The sequence below is a fragment of the Ambystoma mexicanum genome, chromosome 1q (assembly GCF_040938575.1).
Source record: "Ambystoma mexicanum isolate Mex_15411 chromosome 1q, UKY_AmexF1_1, whole genome shotgun sequence".
NCBI classification, from domain to species: Eukaryota; Metazoa; Chordata; class Amphibia; order Caudata; family Ambystomatidae; genus Ambystoma; species Ambystoma mexicanum.
This window is the reverse complement of record NC_090922.1, coordinates 659,230,050-659,251,391: the sequence shown is the minus strand read 5'-3', so window position 1 is coordinate 659,251,391 and position 21,342 is coordinate 659,230,050. Positions and strand designations below refer to the sequence as shown.

At 50.5% G+C, this 21,342-nt stretch overlaps 1 protein-coding gene across 6 annotated transcripts in view; it reads left to right on the top strand.

The window, feature by feature from the left end:
* The window catches only part of PRRC2C (proline rich coiled-coil 2C), a 1,565,218-nt gene that overhangs the window by 1,321,123 nt on the left and 222,753 nt on the right, over positions 1-21,342 (top strand). The gene's annotated exons all lie outside the window — the stretch shown is intronic.

The window sequence follows — 21,342 nt, the reverse complement described above, 5'->3', positions numbered from 1 at the left end:
TTCCATAGGGCTCTTCAGAGGACAGTGGGAAAAACACTGGGAAAATACGTAAAGTATTGCTGCTGCAAACAGTAATTTTTCCAGGAAATATAGACCAGCTGGTTCTGATCCTGAATACTTAAACAGGCATCCGACTCCAGAAAGCCTAGTTGTTCAGGCAGCATCTACATCAAAACAAACAGTATATCCCACTATCCCTCCGGATAGAGAGGATAAAAAAAATTGATGCTTGGGCCCGTAAAGTTTTCACTTCAGGCAGCATGGCCCTTAAATCAACCAATGTCACCTGTACCCTGGCCAGGTTCACCATACCCTGTGGGACTGTATTTCGGCGGCAGCTGATCATATTCCGGAAGGCGAGGAAAGGGAAGGCTTCCCGAATATAGTCAGACTGGAAGGAGGCAATGGGGGAATGTCTCCAGTCTGGACTGGATACTGTTGATAGTATCAGCAGATCCATGGCTGCAAGCACGGTTCTACGCAGGTTTGCGTGGTTGAGGAAGTCGGGGTTTGTACCAGATGTGCAGGCCAGACTTCTCAACATGCCCTTTGATGGCTCGAGGCCGTTTGGCAGTAAGGCTGATGAAAGCCTAGAAAAACTCCAGACCTCAAAAGCGGCAACTAAATCTCTTAGTGCCTCCATGCGCCAGCCTCAGAAACCCTATTCCGGCTCATCTTCCTGGAGGGGTTGTTCTTTTCGATACTACTCCTCTTTTGGTACAGGAAGAGGACAGGATTTTCAAAGAGGCAAAAGAAATCTCTAGTGGAGCCACTAGGAAGAGGTGCGAAACCAGCCTCAGGAGCGGCATCTTTGCCCTCAGCCATCTCCAAATCACTCTGAGACCTTGTTACACAAAACCCCAGTGGGAGGCAGGATCTCTCAGCATCTGAAGGAATGGCGGGCATTACCTCAGATGCTTGGGGACTGGAAACTGTCTCCCCTTCCAAAAAAGCCCTCAGAATCATCCACCAGGATACAACTCTGTCAAAATTCCAGACCCGCTCCTGTTGCAGGAAATTTTAACCCTGCTAGAGAAAGGTGCAATAGAACATGTAACTGTAGCGGAGAGGAACAAGGGTTGGTATTCCCCATACTTCCTCATCCCAAAGAAGGACGGAGGATTGAGACGCATCTTGGATTTATGAAACTTGAACAAGTTCCTCAGGAAGGACAAGTTCAAGATGGTAACCCTTGCTCAGATCTTTCAGGCCCTCCAACTTCAGGATTGGTTGGTATCTCTGGACCTTCGGGATGCTTACTTTCATGTGCCAATCCATCCCAAGCACATAAAGTACTCGCGGTTAGCCATTGGCAACTCTCACTATCAATTAAGAGTACTGCCATTTGGGCTGACCTCTGCCCAAGAGTTTTCACCAAGCTAATGGCGGTTGTGGCAGCAAGTCTCAGGAGGGGAGGGATTCATATCGACCCCTACTTGGACGACTGGTTGATCAGAGCAGTGTCCCCGTAACAAGCTTGAGATGATCTGGATTATGTTTGCCACTCCCTCCACAAGCTGGCCTTCTCCCTCAACTTCAAGAAGTCCTATTATGATACCATCACAGAAACTCCAGTTTATTGGAGCAGTCCTGAACACATCCTTGGGAAAAGCCTTGCCACCAGAGGTGGGGGCTCAAGATATTCTACAGATGGTGACCAGATTTCAAAATGCCCAGCATCTGCCGGCCTTCGACTTGTTGAGGTTGCTCGGCCTCGTGGCATCCTGCATTTTTCTAGTGCCAGAGGCTCGCCGTAGCATGAGGTCTCTCCAGTGGGCTCCAAGGACCCAATGGGTGCAATTCTCAGGAAAGATGTCAGATCTCCTACAAATTCCGAACAGTCGCACGGGCCCTTCAGTGGTGTGCCTGTCAGGAGAATATCCTGAAAGGAGAACCGTTTTGGCAACCATGGCCAGAGATAACAGTAGTGATGGACGCCTCAGTCACGGGGTGGGGGAGCCCATGCCAACGATTTGACCATCAGCGGTCGTTGGTCTCCATCGGAGTCCAAACTACACATCAACCTGTTAGAGCTGAGAGCAATCAGGCTGTTCGAGCACTGAAAGCTTTCCTGCCATCAGTACAGGGATAAAATGTTCTGATAATGACTGACAACACTGTGGCCATGCACTACCTCAACAAAAGAGGAGGCGTAGGGTCACTGCCACTATGCAGAGAGGCAATGCAGCTCTGGTTCTGGGCAATTTGAGAACGAATTTCTCTATCGGCAGTTCACCTAGCCGGAGAGAAGAACATGACGGCGGACGCTTTGAGCAGGCAGATCGGTCTCCCATGAGTGGTAACTAGCTCAGGAAGTCCTTCAAGAGATCTTCACCCTTTGGGGAACCCCTCAGGTGGATCTGTTCGCAACGAGTCTCAACAGGAAACTCGAACGGTACTGCTCCAGGGAATTTCCCTGAGAGGAGGTTTAGGAGATGCGTTTGTGGTGGACTGAGAGTTTCCGCTTCTATACGAGTTTCCTCCAGTTCCCGTCATTCCTCATGTAATAAGGAGGTTGAGAAGATTCCGGAAAACCATGATCCTAATTGCCCCGGATTGGGCCAGGAAGACATGGTTTCTGAAAGGCTGAAATACAAAGATTGGGACCTCCCGGATAACGTAATGTAGGTGTTGCTTTCGACCAGAAGGCCAGCAACCAAATCACTATACCGCTACCGTTGGAACAAATTCTGCAGCTGATGTAGAAATAAGAATATTGACCCTTTTCATGCAACACACTGACAGTATTATCTTTTCTACTACACTTATCAAATTCAGGACTACAAGTCGGCACTATTAATGGTTATCTGGCTGCCCTATCAATTTTCAAACGCACGGCTGAGGAACCCTCATATTGTAAGATGCCTTTTAGTCATTCAATTTCTGAAAGGGTTGACTGTCTACCCTCCAACCTCTTTTCAAGTTCCACTGTGGGATTTAATCTAGTTCTAAAGTTTCTAATGGGGACTCCCTTTGAACCCCTCCATTCCTACCCATTGAGATTTCTCACACTCAAAACTGTTTTCCTAGTGGCTATAACATCTGCCAGAAATGATCGAACGGCAAGCGTTATCTTGCAAACCTCCACATACTATCTTCCACAAGGATAAAGTAGTTCTTCAAGTGAAGCCTAATTTCCTCACAAAGGTTGTCAGAATTTCATATTACGGAAAAAAAATGACATTACCTTCATTCTGTCCTCCCCCTGTCCCTCCTCATCCTGGGAAAGAGGAGAAAAGACTGCACAGACTTGATCCAGAGCGTGCTTTGAGTTTCTACCTCAGCAGACTTGCCAGACCAGTTGTTTGTGGGGTATGCAAGACATAAATTAGGCCTAGCCATCACCAAACAAACCATCTCAAGATGGATAATTTTAACTATCCTATGCTATAAATTGGCTGGGAAAGGCCCCCCTCAACATCTGAGGGCTCATTCAACCAAGGGTATTGCGGCTTTGTCTACTCTCCAGAGGGGAGTTCCAATAAAAGACATATGTGCATCTGCCACATGGTCGTCTGCCCATACCTTTACCAAATTCTATAGTCTAGACTCCTCCACTAGCCAAGAAACTAAATTTGGAAAAGTTTTATTGCACTTTGTGCACACTTAAACCATACAAAAGTTTATTCCTGCCTCCTGTACACATTCAAAGAACAAGTTACTTATCAACTGTAACATTCTTTCGACTTGATGTTCCTCCCACGTATTCCTTATCGCCCCTCCCATACTTCCCCGCAGTAAAACTTCCTTTGTAGTTGCAGTCTACGCTCCCTCAAAGGCACTAACCATCTCATGCTGGACAAACATAACACTTCGGAATTGCGCGTGACTCTACCTATGATGACGTTGACGCCGATACGATACGGAGACCTCCGAGGGACATCGACGCGCAGCACCCTCTACTGAAAAACAAATTCCGAGGCCAGCAAGCTGGAAATGAATATCTAAGATAAGGAATACGTGGGAAGAACATCCAGTCAAAAGAACGTTACAGTTGGTAAGTAGCGAATGGATTGTGTCCTTTAACGTATTCCACATCTTTGACATGTAATGTCCACAGCTGTGTACTAAGGAAACTTTTTCGGCAGAGGGCGTCCTGCGTCAATGGCGTCAGGTCGATGTCCCTCGAAGTCCTCTGTCCAGGGCGGGATCACCGGATGTTATAAATGGGACGCACGGCGCCCGTAGCCTCAGTTCCGTTTTTTACGCAAACGTGTTTGCTTCGGAGACTCTGCGCGCCTCATGTATTCCTCATGAATGTCGTCTTCGACCCATCACACTCGGCGGTCTGGTTTAAGAGTTGCCGGGACTGCAAATCTAAAATATCGATTACGGTTCAGCGTCGCATTTGGTTGTGGTGTTTGAGTGTCATGACACCGACGACTATTGCAAATGCCAGTCGCTGACTGCTAATGCCTTGCGGGAGCGTAAGGGGAAGCTTCAGGTAGGTAGGGGTTCTAAACCCAGTAAGTCTTGTAAAACGTCAAAGGGGATGTCCACCGACGATTCGAGGGGAGATTCTCTGCGTCGGAAAGAGTCCCAGGGATTTCGGTCCCGCAGTGGATCCCGCCATTCGTCGTCCTCGTCACGGCATTTTAGGAAGCGCTGTCACTGGTCGCCTTCCCCGTCGTCCTCGGAGGATGGCGCTGTGAGGAGAGTAGCTTGTCCTACTAAGTCCTCAACTCCGGAGGAGTGGGCAGCCTTTAGGGAGCACATGACAATTGTTCAATCACATGGCACAGTTCAGTTCTCTCCTTCGCAAGAAGCCGGCAAGGAACAGTGTCGGTCCGTGGCTCGTGTGCTTTCCGGCTCGGGTCCTCGGCGCGATTCTCATCGGGAACCTTCGAGGTCCCGTTTGGACAAGGTTCCGGCTGATCGCATGAGATGTGCTTCCAGGTCTCAGTCCTTGTCCCTGGCGAGACTGCAGAAATCTGGCAAGGGCTCGAGGTCAACATCAACTCCATTGGCGCTGTGTCCGTTGGATACAGATGTTGAACTTTTGCAGTCGCACCAGCCCTCTGCGCCGTTATCAACGCCGAAGCCGTCAGCGACCTAGACTGCTTCGGGGCCATTTGGCCAGAATTTGCCAATGGAGGTCCCTGGTACTGTGGATCCTCCAAGGAAGGCTACTTCCAAGTCTGTGAGCCCGGTTAAGGATTCCAGACCCTCTTCTGTACCGAGGCAGGAGTTTTTCCTCCCTCTGGATGACATCTATGAGGAGTGGTCAGATTTAGAATTTGAGCCTGATGTGGCTCCTGTCTTTTCCGGTTACAGTCAGTTGGAAGAGCTACGGCAATCTCTTCACGATGCAAGTGGCTTGAACACTTCTCCTGAGATGGACTTTGGCAGACCTGAGCCTGGAGCTCATGCTGAGTCGTCCTACAGGAGACTGATGGGTAGGGTCACTGAGAATCTTGGTTGGTCTAGTCCCCCAGAAGCTTTTGTTCAGGATAACTTAACATTTTTTTAATCAAGGTCCGTCCTCTGACTCAGTGTTACCTTTTCATTTGACATTGCAGAAAAGGGTGGCAGCTGGTTGGCAGACACCGGAATCACTTCCGGCAGTTAAAAAATCGTTAACTAAAAAATACTGCCCTTCCGGTAGCGGCCCCAGCTACCTTTCCTCTCATCCCACTCCCGAGAGTTTGGTGGTTCAGGCGGCTATGGCCACCTCAAGGCAGGCGGCGTACCCTACAATCCCTCCTGATAGGGACGACAAACGCTTCGATGGTTGGGCACGCAAGGTGTTTTCTGCGGAGAGTATGGCATTGAAGCCGGCCAACTCCACTTGTGCCTTAGCAATATTTTCACACACTGTGGAATTGTTTCTCTAGCGGCTGAGCATATTCCCGAAGGGGAAGAAAGGGATGGGTTCTTTGCTCTCGTGCAGGATGGCTAGGATGCCATGGGTGAATCCCTTCAGTCGGGTTAGGACACGGCCGGCCGTGTTAGCCGGTCCATGGCTACGAGCACTGTTATACGCAGGTTTGCGTGGTTGCAGAAGTCTGGTTTTGTTTTGTTTTGTTCCGGATGTGCAAGCCTGTCTTTTGAACATGTCCTTTGATGAAGCGCATTTGTTTGGCAGCAAGGCTGACGAGAGCCTTAAGAGGTGGCAGACCTCCAAAGCTGCAGCTAAATCTTTGAGCGCAGCGGTGCGTCAACCTCTGCCTTTTCGTCCTCTGGCACAGCAACGGAGAGATTCCTTTCGTTACTACTCCTCTTTTGGTAGGACGAGCGGAGCCACCAGTCCAGTCAAAGGGGCCAATGAAAATGTACCTGTGGAGGTCAGGGAAATAGGGGTGCCAAAGCCGCTCAGGCAGCTGCCTCTTTGCCTTCAGGCACTGTCGCAGCCGCTCCAAAACAGTCATGAGGCCATGGTTCGCCGGTTGGGGGTAGACTGTCGCAGCATCTCGAAGAATGCCGAGCTATTACTTCCTGCGTGGGTTCTGGATACCATAGCCCACGGCTACTGCCTTCCCTTCCTAAAGCGGCCTCAAGACAATCCACCGGGGAATCTCTTTGAAGCTTCCAGATCCACTCCTTTTGCTGGAAATCCTGACCCTGCTGGAGAAAGGCACTATAGAACTGGTGCCTGTAGCGGAGAAGAACAAGGGATGATATTCCCCATATTTTATTATTCCAAAGGACGACGGGGGATTGAGACCCATCTTGGACTTGAGTTGGAACAAACTTCTCAGGAAGGACAAGTTCAAGATGGTCACTCTTTCTCAAGTCCTCCAGGCCCCTTTGTCTCCAGGATTGGTTGGTGTCTTTGGACCAACAGGATGCTTACTTTCATGTGCCGATTCATCGAAAGCACAAAGTACCTGAGGTTTACGCTGGCAGCTCGCACTTTCAGTTTCTGGTCCTGCCATTGGGATTGACCTCCACCCCCGAGGGTCTTCACCAAGGTCATGGTGGTGGTGGCAGCATATCTCAGGCGAGGGGGGCATTCACGTCTACCCTTACCTGGATGACTGGCTGATCCCTGCGCGTTCTCCCGAGCAAGCAACGGATCATCTCGGTCTCGCCTGCCGCTCCATCCACAAGATGGGCTTCTCCCTCAATTTCAAGAAGTTGCATCTGACACCTTCCCAACAGCTCCAGTACATCGGGCATGTGTAGGACACGTCCTTGAGGAAGTGCTCGCCTCCCAAGGTGAGGGCTCATCACATTGTGCAGATGGTGGACAAGTTTCAACATGCTCAGCGTCTCCTGGTTTTCGAATTCTTAAGGTTGCTTGGCCTCATGGCATTGTGCATTTTTCTGGTGCCAGAGGCCAGGCTGAGGAGGAGATTCCTGCAATTGGGTCCTCAAGATGCAGTGGTCACAATTCTCGGGGAAGATGTCGGATCCCGTTCAGATTCCATTCTGTCTTCCAGGATCATCTTTGGTGGGCCAATGAGGGGAACCTGATGAAGGGGTAACCGTTTTGGCAACCGTGGCCAGAGGTGACTGGTGACGGAAGCTTCCCTCACAAGATGGGGAGCTCATGCCGACGATTTGACCGCCAGCGGTCGTTGGTGTCCGGAGTCCAAACTCCACATCAACCTGTTAGAGCTGAGGGCCATCAGGCTGGCCCTGAAGGCTTTTCTGCCGTCTGTGCGGGGGAAGAGTATCCTGATCATGATGGACAACACAGTGGCCATGCATTACCTCAACAAAAAAGGGGGGGGTAGGGGTCACTCCCGTTGTGCAAAGAGGCAATGCAGCTCTGGTTCTGGGAAATCCAGCAGGGAATTTCGCTCTCGGCAATTCATCTGGCCGGAGAGGACAATGCAGCAGCGGACGCTCTGAGCAGGCAGAGCGCGATCACTCACGAGTGGGACTCTGCTCAGGCAGTGCTTCTGGAGATCTTGGCGCTTTGGGGAACCCCACAAGTGGATCTCTTCGACACCAGTGCCAACCGGAAGGGTGAGAGATCCTGCTCAAGGGAATTTCCTCTGAGAGGAGCCCTAGGAGACGCATTCGTAGTGGATTTGTAATTCCCACTTCTGTACGCACTTCCTCGGGTTCCCATCATTCCTCAAGTGTTGAGGAGGTTACGGAGGTTCGGATCCCACATGATCCTCATTGCTCCGGATTGGGCCAGGAGTGTGGTACCCGGACCTTCTAGAATTGTCTATCTGCCCTCCACGCCGGCTTCCCTACCGAGAGGAACTGATCTCGCAGCAGGGGAGGGCAGGGCAGGGTTCTCCAATCAGAGGTCAAGACTCTCAACCTTCACGCTTTGTATCTGAAAGGTTGAGGTATATGGATTGGGACCTCTCGGATGACGTGATGGTGTTGCTTTCGGCCAGGCGGCCAGCAACCAAATCACTGTACCGTTGCCGTACGTTTTGCGACTGGTGCAGAAGACAAAATGTTGATACTTTTCAGTGTTCCATTCCTGTGGTTCTGTCTTACTTGCTTTCTTTGGCCCACGGGGGCCTTCAAGTAGGTACCATTAAGGGTTACCTGGCGGCGCTGTTTATCTTCAAGCGCTCGCCTGAAGAACGCTCTTACTTTAAGATTCCTTTGATTTCCTAATTTCTTAAAGGGCTCACTAATGTGTTCCCGCTGTTCCCATTACTGGTGCCGGTTTGGGATCTGAATTTGGTCTTGAAATTCCTGATGGGTGCTCCGTTTGAACCTTTGCACTCTTGTCCTTTGAGGCTCTTGTCTTTCAAGACGGTGTTCTTGGTTGCGGTTACTTCTGCTCGCAGAGTGAGTGAATTTCAGGCACTTTCATCTAAGCCGCCCTTTACTGTGTTCCACAAGGATAGGGTTGTACTGAGGGTGCGTCCTTCCTTTCTACCTAAGGTAGTGTCTGACTTTCATTTAAGCCAGAAAGTGGTTATTTCTCCTTTCTATCCTCCTCACCCTCATCCTAGTAAAGAAGAGGAGCGACTCCATAGGTTGGACCCTAGGAGAGCTCTGAGCTTTTATATTTCTAGGATGTCCAGGGTCAGAATGGACGATGAACTCTTTGTGGGGTATGCTGGACACTGATTGGGCCAGGCTGTTACCAAACAGACCTTGTCCAGGTGGATTATCCTCACCATTACTGAATGTTATCGATTGGCGGGCAAGAACCCTCCTGAAGAGTTGGGAGCTCATTCCTCTAGGGGCGTGGCTACTTCCACAGCCCTGTAGCGGGCAGTTCCTATTAGGAATATTTGTGATGCAGCCACATGGGCTTCTATCCACACTATTGTTAAACATTACTCCCTGGATACACTCCATGGTCAAGATATGGTCAAGATATGGTCTTTCGTAAGGCGGTTCTTTATTCTGCCATCTGATGGGGTACTCTAAATTCTTTTCCCTCCTCCATTTTCTGGTACTGCTTTGGGAGTCTGTCAAAGATGTGGAATACGTTGGAGGACACAATCCATTCGAAGAACAAGTTACTTACCAACTGGTAACCTTCTTTCGATTGGATGTTCCTCCAACGTATTCCACAACGCCCTCCCAGCCTGCCCCTCTGGAGAAATTCCTATGCGATTGCAGCTTACGTTTCCGCAAGGTTATGTGCAGTCAAGCAGGCATTGGGTATGTGCATGTCGCACATTATGGAGGAAAAAACATAAACTGAGGCTACGGGTGCCGTGGGTCCCATTTATAACATCCGGTGACGTCGCCCTCGATGGAGGCCTTCGAGAGACATCGACCTGACGCCATTGACGCAGGACGCCCTCTGCCAAAAAAGATTCCGAAGCACACAGTTGTGGACATTACATGTCAAAGATGTGGAATACGTTGGAGGATAATCCAATCAAAAGAACGTTACCAAAAGGTAAGTAACTTGTTCTTCTGCCAGCCTCAGAATTTACAATGTGTACTGGTGATATAAATGCAATTACTGAACAAGTACCTCAAGTCTCAGAAATTCAGAATAGTCACGTTGCAACATGTACTCGGCCAACTGGGAAGAGGGGATTTCTTGACCTTGCTGTGTTGGGGAGAATTCTCAGAAAATTGCCAATTCCCTTGACCTTAGAGAGCCCCAGCAACTTTGCTGGATTTTGAGGACTTGATTTTTTTTTTTACCTGGAGATAGTGTGACTCTTTTTTCCCTCTATCTAGTGTGTTTTGAAATGTGCTTTACTCTTGTGTTTTCTTTGGTTATGTAGTTTTAGACAACTCCATAGGCATCATCTTTTCATGTGTCACACACCACCCTCAGTGCAGTGGCACAGGGAAACCTTTTCAGGTTTTCCCAAGGTTTAAATACCTTCTCTGGGATAAACTACTGTACCCAGAGTGATAAAAGTGAAATTGACTTTACTAGTCTTTTTTTAAATTCCTAGACCCAATGGAGTGGTGGAGGGGTTACTTACTATCCTCTGTGTCTAGATACTCATTTAACAGTCAAATGTTACCCTTTCCTCTCAGAATGGCAGTGGTTTTACAACGAACTACCATGAGTTTTCCCGACCGCGAACACCGGTAGCGTCAAATCGCTGGAGCCATGTTTTTCAAAATGGCGTCTGAGCCCCCCTCTGTAAAAACAGGTCCCGGTCCTCTTTTTTTCACCATTTTTTTGTGAAAAGGTCCTTCTAGAGTTTGTTTCTGCGTGCCAAATCTTGTTTGGTTCCTTTGTTCATTTGCCTTTAGCAGTGTTAGGCAGAGTTTGCATGCAATTCCCTCTGGGACCACTACACACAACTATGACTACAGGTGTAAGCAAAACCAACCTTTGGTATAAGACTGTACCACACAGTTTTTGGTAGCGAGCTGAGCAGCCCGGCTTATTTAAGAGGGAATGTGTGCTAGTAATGGTGTTACACAAAGGTCTACAATGACAAGTATTCAGATATACACATGCACTCAAGGTTTCTTGGTAAAAACACTTAATCTATTACACCATTTGTAAAACATTCACTAAATGAGGCCACCAATATCACACAAGTTATACTACAATACTGAATACTAAGCAGTTGAGCTCCCTTGAAGTAGTAGCAAAATAGCATTCAAGTAGGAGCAAAAAGGCATGTTAATAAAAACGAATATTACAAATACTCTAGAAGAGTGCAAATAGTTTGAGCTCACCAGAGGAGTTGATTTAATGCAATAGGTAGGCCAAAGTCAATGGCACAGGGAGTTTCGGCCACCTCCCTCACTTCCTGCCCACCCCAGACAATCTGGCGCCAGAGGTATGTGGTGGGCATGGTTGGCCCGGTAAGGAAATGGCTTCTGTGAATTTTGAGAAAAACAATGCTTTGCTACATTTCCCCCAGACTCTTTCCGTTAGAAAACCACATATTTTTCGTAATGTTTCACAAAACAAGCAATTACCGCAAGCCAAAAACTGAGACGGTACACAGGCTTTTTATACTTGCGGCCTAAACAGACTTACTTAGCATGTGTAAATAAGGAAAACAAGTGTGGTGAGGAAGGGCAAGCATACATTTTTTTGAAAGAGCACAGGCAGGGGGGCGTGGCCTGGAGCGCCAGCAATGCAGACGCTCTCCTGATGGCCTCTGTGAGGGACCCGCTGCACTGCTGATTCAGTGAGGTTTCAGCGCATCAAATTTGGAATGAAACCCTTATTAGTGTGTTGGAAACCCCATTCACCGAGCCTAAAACAAGGACTTTTGGCCCCCGAGAAGCTACACAACGAGATTCCATGGGCTCATTGCTGCCCTCATCCAAGATGGCGGGCGGAGCTGACGAAGACTGTGCTGGACAGAGACCGGATGGCTGGCCTCACTAACCCTGACGAGCCTTCCTGCACAGTATCCCTCTCTCGGATGGTCTGCTGGAGAGGACGCGGCCCCGCCTGGGAACCCCACCCACCTACCTTCCATGGCGGTTCCTGATGCGGGCGCGGGTTTCGGCCCACCTGGCCCAAGTGCCCCTCCACCCCCCAAGGCGCAGTGATCCAGGGGCTGTGGGCTCCACCCCGCCCCACAACACCGTAACCTGAGGAGTGCAAACGCCCACCACCCCTTCCCCCCTTCTGCTCCCAACGGCGCTGAACAACTTGGCCTGCTGCGGGAGATAAGAATGCTCCGTTCTCCACACGGAGCGTATCGCCCGTTCTCTTCCTTGTGGCTGTTCTGCCCCTTCGCCCCGAGAGGTGGATCTGCTAAAGTCTGGTAAGAACTCCGACATTACCACAATGCTGATGTTGTCTGACCCCCAAGCTTACTCCGCAGAAATCCCTCCAGGATAAAGGAGCCCTGGCTACCAAGGACAACATAATAGGAATTTAGGTTGTGCATGACCGAGCTCAACACAAACATACCGACCAGAGGGTGACGGAGGCGGAGCATAGGCTGGGGGAAGTTGAATATCGCTCCCAAGACCACGCAGCCACTTTGGGGGAAATCCAATGCTCGATCAGAACCCTGCAAGATAAGTGTGAAATCCTCAAATTCGAGCAAGAAGATCTTGAAAACAGGTCCCGGCGCATCAACCTTTGGATTCGGGGGATCCCAACCTCAGTCCCAGACAAAGACTTGGCGGAATATGTGGGAGATTTCTTTCAATCTTTACTTCCACAGCTGGACAAACCTCAGCTCCTTCTGGACCGCACCCATAGGCTGCACCCACGTCGGGGGTGGAATCAAACTCCCCCGGACGTAATAACCAGGGTGCACCTTTTCACCACAAAGGAAGCTATTACAGCCATCAGCCGTTCCTGGGACGAACTATCCTTCCAGAGCTCACCCCTTCAGATCTATCAAGACCTCTCTCCTCACACTTCAGAAGAGAAAATCCCTGAGACCCCTAACCCTCTTCCTTCAAGACCACCAGATTTGTTACAGATGGCTCTTCCCATCGGCCTTATAGTTCTCTTATAAAGGCACATCACGTAGAATTAGCTACCTTGAGTATGCTGAAAAGATCATGCTCCCAACCCCGCCCGAGGAAACTGTATCACCAACCTCGAAATGCGCTGCTGACAGAGGGCCTATCTCTCTGCCGAAACCTAGGCGGGCATCCTGGTCGAAGGCACCGAAGAACAGCAGGAAAAGAGTAAACGCTCCGGCCGGGTCCCCTGCCCCACCACAACCTCAGATAACCGAATCCGGCTTCCCTCTTAATTGGGGACTTTTTAATCCCATGGAAACCTCACTGATCCTGAAAAAGTAAACAAATAGCTATAAGTGATGTAGCCCACTTTCACAGCCCATGCCCATTTTCAAGTCAAATTCCACCTATGAGTCCTTGGAATGTCAAACATTTCTTATTCCGGGCCCCAGCCACCGTGGCTAGAGGCACTCATTTGGCCCTGTTGACCTGGAGGGTAGCCACACCCACAACTTCGCCCCACCCCCCACCAGTTAAAGTTCTGGCCTCCCGTTGGGGGCCTAAGTTAATACCCAGAGAGCAGGATGACATTCGCTTAACAACCCCTCGAAGTGATGGCTGACTCGGATCCTGCAGTGGCTCCAGAGTTAACCAAAGAACACCAGACCTTGAAATTTCTCCCCCTCAATGTTAGAGGACTAAACTCTCCCGCTAAGCGTAAGTCTATTTTACAAGAGCTTCAGGATCATGACGCAGCTATAGCGCTGCTACAAGAAACTCATTTATTGCCAGTGGACTTTGGGTGACTCCGCTCCCGACACTACCCACTTCAACTCTTCGCCTCAATTGGCTCTAAGAAAGGAGGTACAGCAATCCTTTTCATGAAGGGACTGAACCCCCAGGAAGCTATTACAGCCATCAGCCGTTCCTGAAATAAAACTTTCCTGGAGATGAAAACTTGCTTAGAAGGCTGATATGTGGCAGTCAAATGTCTGTTGCTCGGACACTTGTATACCTTTTTTATTTCAGTTTATGCCCCCAATGCTGATCAATCCGCTTTCTATGAGTCACTGAACTCTTTCCCCCCCTTCCCCCTTCGCAGAAGGCCAGATTATAATTGGGGGAGACTTTAACAGAGTTCCAGAGCCCACAAAAGACAGATCCCACCCTCCCTCCCCTGGGGACTTCACTCTTGCACTTAGTCTTCTGCATCTGTTCAGATCCCTAGAGGTGGTGGACTCGTGGCGGGTGCTCCACCCTTCTGAGAGGAACTTCTCCTTCTATTCCTATGTTCACAGAACTTTCTCGAGGATTGACCTCCTGACGTCTCCTCAGGTGCTTGCCTACGCTAATGATGTATCTATAGGATCAAGGATCTTAACTGACCATGCCGCAGTAACCCTAGAAATCCGAGCACATGAACCAACACCTAACACCCAGCATAGATGGACCTTATACTACCCGATTCTTAACGAAATGCTGCTACGAGACAGGATTGTGACAGCAATTAAAAACTTCTGCAGAGAAAATCCCAGCGAGGATACCTCCCCTGCGAACACCTGGGACGTCCTGAAAGTGGTGGTTTGGGGAGAACTAATCGCACAGGGTGTGGCATTTCACAGGGGGAGACGGCAGACTCGCCTGATTCTTGAGGAGGAACTTAGGGAAGCGGAAGAAATTCATAAGAAAAAGGGCTAGTCCCCTAAAACACAGTGAGCCATCCGCAATGCACGAAAGAAGCTCGAGACCCACTACGCTGAACACACGGATCAGCTTTTGGCTAAACCCAAGCAATTCTACTACATGTAGAATAACAAAGCAAACAAGTTGCTAGTGGCTAAATCTAAAATGAGCAATACCATCATTGGGCTGCGAGACTCACAAGGAGTAATACAATATGCGGAACCAGATAAGCAACAGCTGGCCTCGAACCATTTGGCTCAGGTGATGACCGCACCACCATGAGACCGGAATGAACAAAAAGAATACCTGCAGGGAGCGGCACTCCCTCAGCTTCCAGACTTAGCCCGGGACAATCTAGACGCTCTGATCTCAGGTGAGGTTGAGGAGGCCATTAAGTCTCAACTCCCAAGTGCCAAGCCCCGATGGATATTCCTCCAAATGTTATCAAATCTTTAGGCCCCAGCTGGATGCCCCTCTAGTGGCACTCTTCAATTCTTTTAGGGAAACAGGTACTGCGACCCCCTCTATGCAGGAATCAATCACCGTCCTTTTACCCAAACCAGGAAAAGACCAGAGGGACCCTGCTTCCTACAGACCAATAGCCCTGCTGATTATAGAGGCCAATATTTATTCCAAGGTTCTTGCTTATCGCCTATCACACATTGCCGGACATAATTCACCCCGACCAGGCTGGCTTTATTAAAAATAAATCTGCAGGTGATAACATTCGCAGAGCCCTAAACCTGGTGGACCTTGCCTCCCGAAGCTCTCAGAGATTAGTGTTGATGGCTCTGGACACTACCAAGGCATTTGATCGAGTAGATTGGTCTTTTCAGTCTTACCCAGGAAAACTTTGGGTTTGGACCGGCGTTTCAAGCGATGGTTCTAGCTAACTGTAAGTCACCAAAGACCTTCCTTAGGATCAATGGCTCCCTCTCTGCCACAATTCCCCGAACCTGCGGACCCAGACCGGGTTGCCCATTATCCCTGCTTCTATTCGCGTTCATCATGGAACCTTTTGCCCAGAAAATCAGACTCAATAACCACATCAAGGGCCCCCAGGTGGGTCCTTCCCAACATAAAATCGCCCTATATGCGGACGATGTCCTTCTCACCATCTCGGAAGCCTGTTCCTCATTAAGGCATGCCCTCTCTGAAATAGTTATGGAAGGGTCACCGGCTTCTCCATTAACTTTGATAAATCGGTAGCTCTGGGGATAGGTCTGTCCCCGGCTGAACGAGAATCTTTAGCCCCGATATGCCCCATTCAATGGAAAACAAAGGCGATCCCCTATCTAGAATGTCCGAATGGCCGCAAATCCAAGGGATACCTATTCCGTGAACTTCCCCACGCGCCTCAAAGAACTGGAAGATGATCTGAAATGCTGGGCGTCCCAAGAAATCTCACTGATGGGACATATCACTGTCTGTAAAATGAACCTTCTCCCCAGATTTTTATATGCCTGCTCATCTCTCCCTGTTGCAATCCCGGCTTTCGCCCTCCGTAATCTGCAGTGGAAAATGTTCCAATTTATCTGGAAAGGGAAGAAAGCTAGGATCCCTCAAAGGGCAATGCTAGATAAGGCAAGATTGGGTGGATTGGAAGTCCCTGACCTCCAGGCCTATCAGGTGGCAGCACAGCTGGCACACATCCAAGCATGGCAGGTAACCATCAACCGTCCCAGATGGGTAGAATTGGAACAATCACGCCTCCCACTCCCTTTGCGGTTTCTCCCACACATCCCACCCCCTATGCGAAGGCGATGGGAAGGACTCCTATTAGTTACTAAACATACTGTACAGTCCTGGGATTGTGCTCTGAGACGTAAGAGAATCCCGAGGGGGCTAGGCCCCCTATCCCCAGTCTTCCTCAACCCAGCTTTCTCACCCAGAGCGAACGCCCAGAACTTTAAGAACTGGATTGCAGGAGGCCTTGAAACTTTAGGTCAACTATTTGTGGGACGCCTACCCCGCACCTTGGAACAATGTAAGGAATCCTTTCAGCTGCAGAAAAGAGACAGATTCTCCTACATCCAACTACGTCATTGGTGTTCTTTCCCTCAAACTCTCCAGGCTACGACTCGCAATCTCCCAGACCTCGAATTGACTCTCAATGATCTCCCGGCCCGAGGCAGGATTTGCACCTTATACAAGCACTTTCTGGGAGACTTCCTGGCCTCAAAAACTCTATCCATGGCTCACTGGGGGGCAAATCTGGGACACCCCATAGAGGACCAGGCCGTGGTGGATATCTGGACCCAAACGCATAAATCATTCCTCTGTTACCAATAGAGAATGTGCTTACAAAATCCTGCTATGCTGATACTATCCTCCCCTGAGGCTTCACCACATGAACCAGGCACTCGACCCCACTTGCTGGAGACAATGTGGCATGCCAGGCTCTTTTTTTCCACAAGTAGTGGGCATGCCCTAGAATCCAACAGTTCTGGAGACTGTCTAGCTACCATTGAACAGATCACCCAGACGGCGCTCCTACTAGAGTCTGAGCCTATCCTTTTGGGGACCTCGATCCCAGGGATCTATCCACTTTCCGGAAAGAAAGCCAAACTGCTAACCCAGTGCCTTCTGTCAGGGAAAAATAGCAATCGCCCGCTCTTGGAAATCTGCGGACGGCCCCCTCATGTTCCATTGGTGGGAGAAAATATAGGGTAAATAAGAAATATAGGGTATACTGATTGCAGAGAAAATAACAGCCGCTAGAGGAGGGTTTCTTCACTGCTTTCAGAACATCTGGGCCCCGTTTTAGACTGACTGAAAAATCCCAGCCTTAACCTATAAGCCTCGTAATGCCTGAAATTCGGCGAAATAAAGTTTGACATTTCACTTTTCCCACCCACCGAAACACGCTGCCAACACCACATGTCCTACCTTCCCGTGTTCCCACAGGTGTCCCAACGAAAACGGTACCTCGAATGTGTGGGTGCACCTACCTGGGCACAAAGATAAAAGGCTAAACCACGGTTATCCCCCAAAGACTTTGGGGAGCTAACATTCAGATCTATCCCAGTGTGGCATCTGCTTACATTCAAAATCCTGTCTAGATGCTATGCAGGCTAATTTCTAGCGGTTCTATCTTTGTATGAGTGATGTAAGTGATGTTTTCCTGGCAGGCTATGTTCTTGGGTAAGGTAATGTGTAGTGGCAGGGCTTTCTGGAGAAGAGTGATTGCTCTACTCCCCACCCATGCCACACTTATATTTTATTTGTTGCTGCTGGTTGACGGCTTGCCACTGGCTTCCTAAGCATCCTCTGCTGACACCTGCAGACACAACCTGGAGCTGCCAATGTAGGAGCCGCCCTTTGCCTCAGAGCCCTTAGCTGCAGGGGCTGCAACTGGCAAAGGGCTGCCCTGGGACGGTCAGTTATGACCAGGTGGACTGACAAATCAGGGATGGAGGGCGGGCGAACATGGAAGTACAAGCGGGCAGGGGGAGGGAGTCCAGAGGGAGCGTGGTGGGGCTGGGGAGGGCTCACATTTTACTAAAAATCTGGGGGCAAAGGCCCACGAGGGTCTAAGACGTGCAAACACTCACCTGGAGCGAATTGGGCCAAAAGAGGTGATTTCGGGCAGCATGGGCAACTAGGTCAGCAGTACACCGACATAACACCAACCAGGGATGCAGGGCGGGCCGAGAGGCGGGCATACATGGAAGTGAAAGCGGAAAGGGGGGGGGGGGAATCAAGAGGGAGTGCCAGGACTCCAGGACGGTTGGAGGTGTTGTCCCCGGTCTTGGACATCTATTTACCATGTGGGTGTATGGTCCCCAAGCACAGCGGCAGCTCCAGGGAGCCCCGGCAGGGTCCCCTTCCCTCCCTCTAGGGAAATTCTGTAACTCGCACAACCAGCGCTCCAGGATGGTCGGGGGTGATGGCCCTGGCTGGCTGTCTCCCATCCCTAAGCCCAGCAGCGGTTCCAGGGAGCCCCGGCAGGATCCCGACCTTTCCACGAGGGAAATTCTGTAACGCAGCCGAGCAAGAGTTCTAGGATTTGACGGGGGTAATGTCCCTGGCCTTGGGCAGCTGTCTGCCATGTGGGTGTACGGTCGCCAATCACAGCGGTAGCTCCAGGGATCCCCAGCAGGGTCCCCATCTTTTCCCAGAGGGAGAAGTTGTACCGCGGGCCCGCCAGATCTCCAGGATAGTTGGGGGGGGGGGGGGTGTCATGTCCCCGGACTTGGGCGGCTGTCTCCCATGTGTGTTGACCGTCCCCTAGCCCAGTGACAGTTCCAGGGAGCCCCGGCAGGGTCCCTATCCTTTTCTCAGAGGGAGAAGCTGTAACGCAGGCCAGCCAGAACTCCAGGATGGTCGGAGGTGATGCCTCTTGCCCTGGGCGCCTTGTTTCCCATGTGGGTCGACAGTCCCCAAGGCCAACTGCAGTTGTGGGGAGCCCCGTCAGGTTCCCCTTCCCTCCCCCCCCCCATGGGAAATTCTGTAACGCAGCCCACCAGTGCTTCCGGATGGTCGGGGTGATGTCCTTGGCCTTTGGCGGCTGTCTCCCATGTGTTTTGGCCGTCCCCAAACCCAGCAGTGGGTCCGTGGGTTCAGGGAGCCACGTCAGGGTCCTCGACCTTTGCCACAGTGAGAAGCTGTAACGCAGGCCAGGTAGAGTTCCAGAAAAGTCGCGGGTAATGTCCCTGGCCTTGGGCGGCTGTTTCCCATAAGGGTTGACCATCCCCAAGTCCAACGGCAGTTCCGGGGAGCCCTGCCAGTATCCCCATTCTTCCCCGGAGGTGACACCTGTAACGCAGCACAATCAGAGGGCGCAGCCTGGGCTTGCGGACGGTCAACCCACATGGGAGACAGCCGCACCCAGGGAAACACCAATGTTATGCTGGCATGGGGGCAATTTGTGGCCTGAACCTGCAATTGTGTCCCAGCCCACCAAAATACCTCCCCAGACAACCCACTCCCACCCCAACAATCCAGCTACAGTCCCACCCACCCCACTGACAATGGGCCCTAAACATAGAATAATAATAAACATTCTGATGCTTAATCTGCTTAGAATCACATGCTGTGCATATAGTGCGACATACAGTGGTAACTGTGGAGTATTGCATCTTGTCTTTCGAGAATCGAAAGGGGACGTCTACATGAGCGTGCCTGTAACACTATCCCCAACGTGACGTGTAGTGTACCCAAAATCCCTCGCATGTCGAGGTCCATCAGATTGTTTTTTCCACCCAATGTACTGGTTGCCTTATGCAGAGCTATTCCAGAGACATTGCTATTATTATACTTATCGACCTTTGGTCGTTTTTATAATATATTATCTTGCCTGCTCTTCCCTCGACAGCCGTTTCCTGACCTACGCCGAAGCCTGCTCCACGGACCTTCGACGGAAAGTGATCCGGTCGGCGCTGCCGACCACGTGGGCGGGCCTTCAGGCCGGCCTGCACAGTAGGGATAGCAGGGGTGGACAGTTCCTTTATAAGAATGCTTTTCCCTTTCCTCTTTCTTCCCTTGGTCTTGCGGTCACTGTATTATTCCTCCGTTATTGAGAGGACTCCATTTAGGTTTTGCCCTTCATGCAAGGCCAAATTCCTGTGGAAAGACAAACACCTTAAGTGTAACAGGTGTCTTCCCCTTAACCACAACGAGGCGCCCTGTGCGGCTTGTAAACACCTGGTTCCGAAGACACGAAAGGAGCGCCATGTTAATTGGAGGGCGGCCTACGGGATGTCACAGGCCGAGAGTAGTCCCCGGTTGTCGCCGAGTGTGACGTGGGGCTTAGTGACGACCAGGGCTCTGAATCAGAGGCCATTGACCTCACGGCGGAGCATGCCCGCTCCACGTCATCCATCCCCGGCCCCAACAGGGACGACGTGATTCCTGCTATGGGGACTGTATATCCGGCGACAAGGATGCACATTCTTCCCACACTAAAGACACAACCCCCGGTCTGTCTTTGACAAAACAGTCAAAGCGTTCCATAGCGCCAACGGGCCCACCGGATAGTTCGGGAGTGCCCGCCAATAGTCTGGATCGGCACCTACCCCCGCAACCGCAGGTGCGGCATGCGATAGGGCAATCTAAATCTAAGGGCGCTACCGCCTATAGTCAAGCGTCCCTCGTAGTACATCAGTTGAAGGCGTCGGTTGAATGACCCCACAGAGGGATGGGAGGACAACCACGACCGGGTCGACCCTCAGCCTTAAACATCACCTACTCCAGCACCGGAACCTGACACCCTGTGCATGGATTCACACCCTACCACACCTACTCGACAAGCCTCCCCAGTTGACGACCACATGGTGTTTAACACCATTTTAAGGAGGGCAGCTCAACATTTCCAGATTGCTACGCAGGAAGCTGTACCAGAGGCTGATTTTCTTGAGGACACCTTGAAAGAAAAACCACCAGTCAGCCAGGTTATTCCCTTGTTGAATTCAAACGCTTGGCCCCTTCATTGTTGACAACCACCCTAACAAGGGCAGTCAATCCTAGTGTAGAAAAGCGTTCACCCTTCCCCTTCTGACCCCCTTTACATCAGGGGACATGCTACTCCAGATTCCCTGATAGTAACTACAACCAGGAAGAGGGCGGGGGTCCCCCTGTCCACAGGGGAAGCACCGCCTGACAAGGAGTGCAAAAGGTTATACGTACTAGGGAAGAGGGTTACAACTGCCGCGGCTTTTTCCGCTCGCATAGCTAATACAACTATGTTGACTAGCTATTCAGACGCACAATGGAACATGCTACAAGAGGGCCTTCAAGAAGTCCCTGAACCGGTGAGGGCAGACAGGTAAATCAGAGTATTCTCAAAAATACTTCGGATACGGCAGAAACAGCTGGCAGGACCTTGGCACAAGGTACCCTCCTAAAGAGGCATGCATGGTTACGAAACTCTGGTTTCAAACCAGAAACCCAAGCTTCATTAATAAATAAGCTGGTGGA